Consider the following 12841-nt stretch of genomic DNA (forward strand, 5'->3'; position numbering starts at 1 on the left):
TTCGGGTTATTAATGAGTCACTCACTCAACTGATCTGGGTTATGCGGGTCACTTGAGTCAGTATTGCTAAATCGCCAAGAAAACTCAGTCCTAGCCCCATTGTCTCTAACCATGACAAAGTAACCAGCTGATTCGGCTACTGATCCACTCATGACAACGTAGCCGGCTGATTCGCGCGACTCGACTGACTCGAGAGCTCTGTTTCCGGCACTGCAGGAAGTTTCTATCTCGGAGAGACACACTTACACTACAGATCCACTCATGACATAGCCGGCTGATTCGGCTACAGATCCACTCATGACAACATAGCCGGCAAATTCTCGCGACTCGACTGACTTAAGAGCTCTGTTTCTGGCTCTGCAAGAAGTTCCTATGACTTGTTCACTGGAGTTGTGGTTGCCTATGTAATTGTAAGTTATACAACTTTTGGCAGCTAAGATGGCTAGGACTAGTAGCTAATGTTGCAAGATGTTTGTGTGTGGCGCTGTTTATCATTTCAAATTAAATTGTAATTGGACTCAACTGATCCGGGTTAATGATGCTAGAGACTCGCCACTCATGGGTTAATTCAAAGACACGGGTGAAAGATCCGATTGAGTCAGGACTCAACCAGCTCTATTCATGATACACATTGTGTCTGCGTTTGCTACATGTCACTGTTATTCATGGCTTTTTTTTTTGCATGGATTTGTATTTGAGCCAGCAGATCCAATTAGGGTAAAAAGCCTCTCCCTTGGGTAGTTTGCGTAATCAGAAAAAACCTTAAGTCAGGGAGTGCTGCAACCCGAAGACCAAAGGACCTCCTGAAATTGTTGTGTCTTCAGCTTGAGGGTAATCAGGGAGGAATCTGAGCCTCCTGGTGATATCCATGACAAACGCAGCAGGAGGAACAGGGCTTAGTTTCGGGCCGCATCTGTCTGATCAAGCTTGTCGGAAGGCGGTGGCGAGGTTATTTATCAGCCTCCATCTCACAGGAACAGCAGAAGAGCAGGGCAGATGCAGTTATCTGTTTATGACACAAGATAAGGCTGTCTCTCAATTGGATCACTGTCCATCCACAGACGATCTCCACCCCACCGGTACCAAGCCTTCTGTAGTCAGCGGTTGCCAGGCGAGTCCCATATCACTCTTAAGTAATCCTAATAGATGCCATTAGCATGTCCGCAGCTACTGCTGCAGTTTTCCGACACCCATGCCAACTGTACATATCAGGGCATCATTAGCCAGCACCAGAGAGGCTCAGAGTCTGACCCGGTCTGTGGGGGTCAGAGAGAATGCCACAACAAAGTATCAGCAAAGCTGTGGAGGGATATCAAGTGGAGGTGATAGAGATAGAGTGAACTCAAAGTGTCATAGTTGGTGCAGATGTAAGATAGGACTGTGCTACCACAGGATTAGAGAGGAAGGAGATGTAAAGGGCTGGCGGCTAATTGGGCCTTATTTTTAATATTTCAGAGGCTTCATTAGAGACTAAATTGGTGAAGGATTTCAGCTATGGTTGAAGTCGGGGAGCCTTTTTTGTGCTGAGCCTTACAACGTGAATTAATAGCAGATATTTTTTGTTTTAAAAGCTTTGTCATTGAACACAATTGTACATTTTTCTCGCGCAATAAGAGTGCAATGCGATTTATGCACCGTCAGTGCGAGAAGCTGTGTGAAAATTGGTAATAAAATCTCAGTTTTTTTCTGGACTTTGTAATCTTTCACAGGACACAGTAACCTGAAGGATGGAGTTTATGTTATCATATGCTTTACTTTCTCCCAAATGATAAAGCAAGCAGTGAATGTATCTGAACGCTTGGGAGCTAAGAGCTATGAGGCAGGACGAAGGCTGAACTGAGAGAGCTGAGGTGACTGGTCAGTGCCGGGTACTTTGTCATGACCCTCCTCAGTTTATCATCAGTTGCAGCACTTCTCCAGGCCTCGGTGTGTGGGTGTATTTTTTTATATATATATTTTTATATTCCTTCTGTGAGCATCCACTGCACCACAGAGCGAATGGGGCCCTTTGTAACCTCCGCACCCTCTGGTCCTGTTTGCCGCCATTGTTGGCCACAGTGAATGGTATCTCCGTGCCTTGAAAAGTAACCAGATGACATTCTTCCTGTTGTTCAAAAGGGCCCAGGGTTATGTTGTGAAAAGCGGATGAAAGGATGGGCTAAGACCATGACCTTCGGAGGCTAATCTCTGGCATGTCATTCACATGCCTGTTTGAAGCAAATGCAGACCTTTCTGTCTGATAGCGATGCACAAAGTCAAACAAGGCAGACTTTTCTTTAAGGTTTTTCTCAAGGGGAACATTCCACAAAAAACAAAAAACAAAAAAACAAGTTAGTATTTTCATTGAATGTCCACGATAAAGGAGGCTGCACTGAATCATTATTCCAAACAGGCAGTATGTCTGACACCTACATTGTCCAAACAATCTCTCCAGCCTGTGACTGAGCCCTTTGTACACAGACCTGTGGCATCAGCAGCCCCTCTGTACTGCATGCTGATATACTACCACTGCTGTTAAAGCAGAGGGGATGAATTAGTGTGACAGTAAACATTGGTGCGGTTCTCAAACGAGCTTATGTTGTTTATGTCTCCTCCTCCTCCGCTGGCGTATTTGCCGTCTTTCAGCTGGCTGCGCTTCCCGGAATGTGCAGAGATGCAGTTGTCGCTCTGTGGGGGAGCATGTTTGGCTGTAATCGCAGTTCATAGTTCAACTCTGTAGTCGGACTCGGCCGAGCGACGATCAGACAGGAGTTGCACATTATTCTCTTGAACTGGGCGACCGCACTCGACACTCTGCGTTTCATCGAGATAACCTTTTGGATTTTCATCATGTAGATTGTTGGTTGCACAATAGATGTGTCCTCTTTTTTTTTCCTTCAGTAACTTTGAACCACTACTAAATTATAAGCCTTCACAGCATAATACAATGTTGTTACACATTTGCTTTACACGGTGACTCTGAAAAGCCCCTTCACCAGGTACTTTTAATCCACATTGACTCTTTCCCATTAATGTGTTCAAGAGGATCTGCTTTTTCCGCACATAAGAATACACTTAACTGGCATTGAGCTTTCTTTGTGCCCTTTCAAATGATCCCTGAGAGCTGTGTGCTGTGAATAGCACTTAAGCTTCCTGTGTTAGCTCTGTCCCACCTGTATGGGGTTAAAAATGGGGTCAGATCCCTTCCTGGAGTCTGTTGTTAAGCCCCCCATCCCCTTTTTTTTTAAAGACCTGGTTTTGCTGTTGGAAAAGAAAACCTGCTAGTTTTTTTTAAGGCCTCTTTTGTCAGACGTCTTTCAACAATTAATGATTGCCATATCTCCTGCCATTTCCCCCTTTTGTTTGCAGCCATCGAGTCCAAGAGCAAAAACGGTGAGACTGACCATTATGTGTGACGCGAACGCAGCCTTTCCATGCGCATACTTAAAAAGGTGACGTTATTTACAAAGGAAGCATTGAATCAGCAAAGGAAAATGTCAACTTTTATCACGTTGCTGCACAACCGTTTTGCATTAGTCGGGAAAAAAATATCCCCTGAAGTAGTGTAACATCTGCAGAATGAGATTGAGATAGAGAGGGAGACGGGGTGGGGGCAGAGGGAAGAGGGGTGGGCCGCAAATTGAAAGGCATACTTGAAAGTACTCGTGTGTAAAGAGTCCTGAGGCAGGTCATGTTGCTGTGTGACAGAGAAGCATTCGTCGTGCTGCGTATCCGACATCCCACGGTCTGCGAGGGTTTGCCTGCTCTGCATGTAGGCTTTTCTGTAATTAATAGCCGGTAGGCCCCTCACCCCACCGTGGGACCAGGTGCCGATTACGCGCCGAGATCTGCTCTGGCATGGGAGGACGGCAGACGAGCTGGTGGTGGGTTTCACCGGTGTGTCGGGGCTAAAACTCCCAGATGTCACTTTGATCGTCTCACATCCGACTGTGTACATATAAACACGCCGCTCTCGACCCAAAACAAAGAGATGTTTAATCATTACTCTGAATTTTAATGATCCACTGCTGATGGATAGCTTGTTGGTAAAAGATGTGGTCCATTTAGTCTACTTTGTGTCAAGCACCATTATACTCGTGTCCTGCGCTGCTTAGCAGGGCTTGCGGCCCTGACAGATTGCTATCCCGATGGGGAGATTTACCCAGCCAGCACTGCCTATGGCACTGACACCATCATTAGGCTTTGATCAGCTGCAGTCTGCAAGGAGAAGAAGGGAGAGTAATATTCTTGATCTAATTACTAGGAGACATTTCAGGCGGTTTAATGTGTGATTTAACCTCTTGTCAGAGGCTATAAAAGGAAGCTGGGTTAATCTTCCTGGCAACCTCTTTTTTTTCCACACAGGGAGAGTGCCTTTAAATTTCCATTTCCCATGAAGTGGTAAGAACCACTACACGCAAAAACCGTGCTGCAGACCTTCTACTAGAAAGCTCTGGAAGCAAGAGTTCTCTGACCTTTGAATGTTAGCAACAGCTGATTTGCAGGAACTCATGTGCTGTGTCCATTTGGAGCCGTCCACTTTGACTGCTCTCTGCTTCCTCCAAATGGATTGCTTTGGATCCACCCCTTTTGTTTCAGTCACACTCATTCCTTCTCCTTTTTATTTCTTTCTCACCAGCACTTCAGCACATCCTTGCGCTGTAGCCCGACGAGCGCAAGGAGCGTTAACCGAACAAATAGATCGTAAGTGGAATCGAGGGGTTTGGGGTTAATCAGTCAAACACAGTTAAACAATTCTTTGGCCATGAAGGGATTAGTCCTGCCTGTATTGAGCTCATCACAGACCCTTTCTCCTCTTTGCTGCCTGGGCTTTTAAGGCCAAGGGCCACAGCCTCTCCGGCTCCATGGAGAACCATACACGCAGCCCTCAACATGCTCCGTTGCCTCTGAATGCCCCACCACTCTCCTCTCCCTTTGTTACAGAGTACAATTGGAATGATGGATTAGAAAATTAAATGCAGACCCATCTATTCATGGCCACCCTGCTCTCAAAGTCTCATTCACTGGATTCATCGCACGCCCAGTTTAAAATGGTTACCAGTTTCACTGTATGTCTTGTAACGCTCTCAGAGTAGTGTGCATTGCACCTTAAACACATTCTCAGTATCTTGTTTTTTACAGAATTACTTCTGCCAATCGCATTGCTAGGAAGTGGCCTTGTGTTGGCACACGGATGACAAAGTGTCATTTCAGTATGGCATTTTCAGTATATTTAACCTCTGTCCACACTAAAGCTGCATCTAACGATTATGTTCGTAATCGATAAAACTGTTGATTATTTTCTCGATTAATTGTTCGGTCCATAACATGTCAGAAAAGGTTTAAAATCAGTGTTTGTCAAACCTGGAAATGACCATGTTATTGAATCAATGTTGTGTTTTGTCCACAAACCAAAATGATTTCTTTTTTTTGTGCAAGGAAATGAAGAAAATATTCACATTTAAGAAGCTAAAACAATCAGAAATCTTGTTTTAATCATGAAAAAAGCTTAAACCTATACACCATTCAGGTAGACATGGCCATGCGTTCACCAGTGTAAACAGAAAGCAGTTGTTTTGCATAATTTGGACTAAAAATTAGAAACAATTATGGTGAAAAGTCAGAGCAGGGATTTCTTTTATGAGATTGGCAATGAGGTGAAACCAAAAAAAAAACATAAAAATCTTCATGAAGCTTTGTGTTGACAGCTGATATAGAATCAGAGTCAATAAGAGCCAGTCGGATAGGGAATGCGGTAACTTTGCGTCATCATTTCTAAAGGTTTCTGTTTCTGCCTGTCGAGACTAAAATGAGTCGCCCGGATGTGCAGTGTTTTTCATAACTCTTCCATTTTGGGGTCTATAAAATGGCAGGTAATGTGGACAGCAGTCCATAAACCTGGACCCAAAGCCTGACCCACATTCCCTTTTAAATGCCAGCATGAATTTTAATTGTTTAATTTATCCGTTTTTATGAGTTAAGTTACTAAAATAGAAGAATATATGAGGGGTTGCATTTTTTTTAATGATCTACCACCTGCTCTTTTTTTTGACATTTAATTTGTTTGTGGTAAGGTTATTTTCACACCTAATAGTCCAGTAGATGAACATTTGAATAAGGTATTCCCCTCCTCGCCTGAGGAGGCGCTGCATCAACTCAATGAACAAGAAAACTCGCTTGTCTGTTGGTTAATGCGGGGCAACTTATTTCCTCCGCAGAAGAGCAAAACATTGTTTTATGTGAACATACGAGACATATACGCTGCAACAATGGGTAATTCTGTTAAATGAGTAATTCTTGATGCAGCGCCGCCTCAGGCGAGGAGGGGAATACATTATTTATTTTGATTATTAACTGATTTTTTGTTCGAATAAGTTATCAAACAACAAAAAAAGACTTCTTAATTGTGGATTTTTTTTATTATTATTTGATAATAAACTGAGTATCAAATAAAGAAACCATCTGGGCATATCATCAACTTTTTAAAAATACCTTTCATAATAATAACAAAGAAAGAACTGGATGATTTAAGCCCTAGTTGTAACTATGGTGTGTTAAATATCAAGCATTTATCTCATGATATCCATCACACAGTGATGTTAATATTATGTTGTGTATTAATAATGATGTCACGCTTCACTTTTAATCCGGAGAGAAATCTAAAAAGCCATTACTCCATTTATACTTTCTATCATTCCCGCGGCTTGACATGTTATTTTTCATTATTACGGAGATCCCATGATAAATTTTAATATCAAAACAGTGTCTTCTTGATGCTTTTTCGCCATCTGTGTTTACCAAGGACTCATTTGTCTCCCTCTCGCTGCAGTCCAAGTTTCATTTTGTGTTTAGAACTTCAGTTTTCAAACCCAAATTTCACCTTTCCTGAACTGCAACCACTGTTATCCCCTCCTCCCTCTGCCTCACAGTCCATCTCTACGGTGCAGTATTTAGGGGAGGTGGCTGCTGTTCTTTGTCGAGACTCCAATTAGCAGGACTAGCAGGCCTGCGGAAGGTCACTCTCACAGCTTTGATGTTAAAAAAAAGCACATACAAGTTTTCACACAATAACCAGCAACAGCAGTTTGCATATTCTCCATTTTTACATTGCACGGTACTGGCAAAAAAGTTGCTCAGGATTTTGCTTAAAGGTCAAGTGCAGACTGTCATAGTATCATGTGACCGCATTGGTAAGCTCCATTCATCATTAGCTCCATAGTTCTCCGCTTTATCAGCTTGTGTCTGGTGATGGCTATCTACGCCTGATTGATAGCTCTGTCCTTACTGAAAGAACGGGGGTCGATTGCAAAAAATTTGCTGCTGGATGCATTAATGCAGTGTTCAGTGACACAGACCTTTGAGCATGCCTCATCAGTCTTTAATCATCGGACGGCAGCAGGAGGGAGATCTGTATTAGCAGGCGTGATGCAAGAAAATGTGTGTGTGAAAGAGAGACGCGAAGAGCTTTTATCAACCGGGCTTAACTTTATTACTCATATGACTATATCTCACTGGTACAAACAACACGAGGAGATTGAATATTTTCATTTAAGCTTTATATATTCAGGGCTATCCACACAATACGTTTGCCACCGTGAACTTTCTGTTAAAGATTCAGTATGGTGTTGATTCTAAATAAGCTTAGATCTGCAGAAATGCAGATATAAAAATGCAATACGATAAAAAATATATGCAGCCTTCACTGTATAAACAAACATGCTTTTTCTATATACCAGTCTCAATTAGGCACGGAATGGCACAGAAATATCACAATGTTGCGACTACAGATCTGAACTGTCACCTCCTTTGTCATAGCATAGCATAGCATAGCATCTCAAAAACTTGTGCTCGCACCAACCTGTGCGAAGAGATGTTACTGACTGGTTCCTGCGCTCGTTTTTTTTTTATTCATTAAAAACAGGTCATACTTTAGGTATTATGACAAGAAAGTATTTAGCAGTTTTGATACCGTAACTTTATTGAATCCAGTAGCACAGTAGCTAGCCCAGAGACTCAACTTTAAAATACACACATTCAGTGCGTATAGGGTGTATATGTGTATATATATATATATATATATATGTATATATGTATATATGTGTACATGTGTATATATATATGTGTGTATATGTATATATGTGTATATATGTACTTATGTGTATATGTATATATATGTCTATATATATATATATGTGTATATGTATATATATGTGTGTATCTATGTTTATATACAGTATATGTTTTATTATATATTATACATATATATATATATGATATTATACATATATACACACACATAAAGTAGGTAGTAGTAGTAACCTATATGCCTGTATGTATATGTGTATATATATATATATATATATATATATATGAAGTAGGTAAAAAAAAAAAAAAACCTTTGATTTGACTTGAATATTTTATTTAAATCATCGAGCTCTTGACCAAAAGAAAAACTGATCAAGACAAGAAATCTGACCAGACATTTTACATATTTCAGTACTTGACAGTTGTTTTTTTCATGTACCGAATTATCACAGCATTTCGTGCTGTTAAAAAGTGCAATTTAGTTATCACAAGAATTGGCTCTGTTTGTTTTGTTGACATTTGGCATTTTTGCACTGGTATAGGTGGTGGAGTGCTTGCTTTTGTTTAGCGAACCAGTAAATGTGTAGGAGTAAAAAAAAAGAAGAAACTCTAGTGCCATGACAACACACACTGTTGGTGTGTGTAGGCTGACAGACAGACAGACAGACAGACAGACAGACAGGCAGACAGGCAGACAGGTAGACAGATGGAGGGTCCTGTGAGCCTGGGAGGGCCAGATGTTCCCATGCAGCCACGGACGTGAGATGTTTGCCACGCCAGGCCTGTGTTTGCCTGGCTCTCCACAGAGTCGCAGGCTGGCTGCCCGTTGCCCCCGAGCTGGTGTCTGCTGAGGAAAGAGCTGGCGGAGGAGGGTTAATCACGTATACACAGGAGATGAAGAGGAGACCACAAATGTCTTATGTGTCGCCAGGGGCAAAAGGAACAAATCTCACACAAGCATGTCCACTGGAGAAAGATCTCTTGTATTCCTTGGCTGGTCTGTAGGTGCGAAGGGGACTTGCTGGAGGTTTCGGTTTCTCGCTGGAGGCGAGACTGAATGTCAGAGCTGCTACGAGGGTGGCTGACCTTACCAGACTTCCATAGGCAGAGGGAGGAGACAGATGAGCTTTTATTGAACACATCCACAGCAGGGTTTGGAGAGGGCATGTGGGGTTTGTTTTTCCACTTGTATATCTGCACGTCTCAATGCAGCAGAGTACTTTCCCCAGTTCAGTGCATCAAATCCCAAAGACATGTATTCATAATCCACACTTTTAGCTGAAACGGTGTGCCTCAGTGGAATCATGGTGAGAGCTTTGTCATCGGCCGACAATGCATAACCTTTATAAAGCAAAAAAGAAGAAAGAAATTAAACTGAGGAAATGAACCTGTGGTTGACTAAAGATCTTTTGGGGACAATTGTTCATGAATAATTGAGTAGCTGAGTTATTATAGGTTTTTTTTTAATTTGCATGTTTTCTAGGCATGGCTAGATCCCTCTTTTTCATGTGCGATACTTTTACAATACACTGTTACTGATACAGTCATTTAAACCGTAACAAGTATTCTATTCCCGTAAAGGAGAAATATACAGCCTACAAGATGACTCATTTAAAAACAATTGGTGCTTTTTATTAAAATGTATTAGTGCCTGTGCTTATTGAATCATTCATGGGCTGTTTAGGATTTTTGATTGCACTGAGTTTTTCCCTTTTCTAATAACCAATCCAGTGATTTAGACTAGAAATGAACCAATTCTGATATGATATGACAACAGTTGCAGAATTGCATTTTCATTGTGGAATTTTTTAAAAGATTGCTTGGTTGCCCTGCAGAGTTGGACCCAGATATAAGTCTATTTAAGGTCTCTTGTGTTTGTATTGGTATATATATATATACACACGCAGTGCAGCTCTTATAGAAGAGAGGGCAGTTAGTATAATGGCACGGCAGATAAATCTCTAAAAGCGAGCCTGTGCAACTCTGGAAGCTGGTTTTGTGTGTTAAGCCCTTTTAGGATGATTTGTGAGTGTCAGCGCTTGCACACAGTTCTGCTTAACAGAGCCACTCCCCTAAAGCAGCACTGCAACGCTCGCAAATAGGCCAGGCCAGGTTCATAATGCCAGGTCAGTGAAATTAGTCTTTAAAATACACACATTCGGTGCTTATAGGGTGTATACAGTATATGTATATGTGTGTGTATATATATGTATGTTTGTGTATACATATATATATGCATGGCATGTATATGTATATATATGTATGTGTCGGTATGTGTGTGTATATATTTATGTATATGTATGTTTATATATGTGTGTATATATGTGTGTGTCTATATAATATATGTATATGTATATATGTGTGTATATATATACATATATATATATATATACACACACACATATATACATATATAAACATATACATACATATATACACATACATGCGTTGGACAAACGCATAGAATTGTTCTATATGTATGAATGTAAGAAGGCACTGGACAGACAAGAGGAATTCGCTATTACTGCAAGGGAGAATAACTGGTCTATTTGCTCATGTAGATATGCAAAATGTATGTAATACATGTCTGTGTGTGTGTACAGGTGTATTTGTTGGAGATAGAGGTGGGAACAGCTGCATTGATTGGATTTTGTTTGCCGAGTACTCTTTTGGTACAGAACAGAAATGTAAGCCGTGGGAACACCTGGAGAGAGGGGAAAATGGGAGAAGTGGTGGTGGTGTCAGCTCTGCTATTGGCTCTGTACCAAGCATACACATAAACACACACATACACACATACACACACACATATACACACACTGCTCTCTGGTGTGTGTGAGGGTAGCCTGGGATCCCAATCAGCAGCACTTAACAAAGCTTTCCTCTTTCTCCCTTTAATCGCAGGCTCAATTTGTCACTGGGGTGTCCAATTTCTGATAAGCGCTTTGACTGAGAGAGGCGAGGTGGGTGTGGAGAAGAACACAAAATGGATGCACCTGCTAACAAATGAAATCAAACCACTCCATCTTCATTTCCCCTTTTTATGCCAGCTGGAACAATGCTGCTGTGCTTTAGCTCTCAGCACATTGAGTTATTTCCCACTAACCAAGCAGACGGCCTGGCTGACTTACAGTCAAATAACGAGAAAGAGCTCAGAGATCAACATTTTAAGTTTGAACAGATTTACGCTTTCATTTTTAAATTTCAGACCTGAAGGTAATTATGCATGCATTAGTTGGCTAATTGTATTTTCAGGTGCATAATTTTGCAGTGTTTGGGGGGAAATGTGAGGATGGAAACAAATTGGCTGTCAGAAGTGCACAGCTTTACAGGGGGAAATATAGTTCAGGAGTAATCTTGACATATTTCTTTGTACAATAAACATCTCGGCTCAGCATAGGCTCAGCTGTTTGTTCAGGATTCTTCATCCTGGCTGCACCACACCTATGCAATTTTATAACCGAGCTTTCACACAAGCGAGGCAACTCGAAAAACCAGCTGCTCTACAGCAGATGGACACTCAAAGTTTACAGTATCAGTCCAGGATCTTTCTTTCGACTAAAATGTGTTGTTTTAACTGTGCTGTTTTTTGGTCCTGTAAAACAAACTCCAGAGTCTGGCATTTTGACATGGCAGCATGTGACTCAGCACATTGTTGTCTGGTGTGATATAAGGGGATATGTAGAGATAAAAACCAGAGGTGGTGGCACCATTGAGGAGATGAAAGGAGCGGTGTTGAGCTCGTATGTGCGAGCGCCGTTTCTGCAGTGGCTCAAGTTTCTGCTGAAGATAAAGGGCCTTTTCTGTGGCGCTTACCTGCATTCCTGTGCTTCTCAGCATTTATCTACTGTTGTCATCTGCTATAGCAAAAGCACCAAGCTTGTGTTGTGAGGGTAGAGGGAGGTAATGTTAGTCTTTTGGTTTGACTAATGGCCACTTAGGTCCAGACTGAAATATGTCAACCATGACATTCATGGTCCCCACAGGATGGATATTAATGAGTCTGGTGATTGTAGGACTTAATATTATTTAGCAACACTAGTTTACATATCAATGACCAGATCATTCGCATGAAAAATAGGAATATTTAGTATTCTGGTGATAATATTGCAAAAAGTAAAACTAACAAGGCAATCATGGGGAGCCCTATTTGCATGTTAGCATTGCTAATGTCTTCATGGTAGCTTGTGCTGTCAGTATGTACACTGTAAAAAAAAAAGTTGGGAAAACTCAAAATTTCAAGGAAACTTGCTGCAATCAAATTTTGAGTTTACAGCCCAACAAAAGTTATATCAACTAATATTATTTTGTTAGACAAACTTGTAAGTTAGAGTTGTGCCAAGTCAAAATTCTCTTTTCAAACAGTTTGGCTAACTAACTAACTTGTTCAGATAATGTAAAAAATTATTAAATAATAAAATTTAGAATTTTGAGTTGGCAGAATTCTAACTTACAAGTAAAATAATATTAGTTGATGGAACTCGAGATCTTTTGTTGGGCTGTAAACTCAAAAATGTATTGCAGCAAATTGCCTTGAAATTATTTTTTACAGTGTAGTTGAGCTCCAGCATCAAAAGCAGTATTATTAACCAATAATCATGATTCTTTATCATTAAAACCTACAGTTATGAAATGCTTCACACATTTTAAAAGCACTTTTCGACCGCAGGACTCAAGATAAACACAAAAACAGCCATAACACATACATGCATAGTGTATATTGGTTGAGCGTGCATCCAAATACAAGGCAAACCTGTAGGAATAATTTTTCAGAAGC

Source organism: Microchirus variegatus, assembly GCF_963457635.1.
Source record: "Microchirus variegatus genome assembly, chromosome: 2".
Lineage (NCBI taxonomy): Eukaryota > Metazoa > Chordata > Actinopteri > Pleuronectiformes > Soleidae > Microchirus > Microchirus variegatus.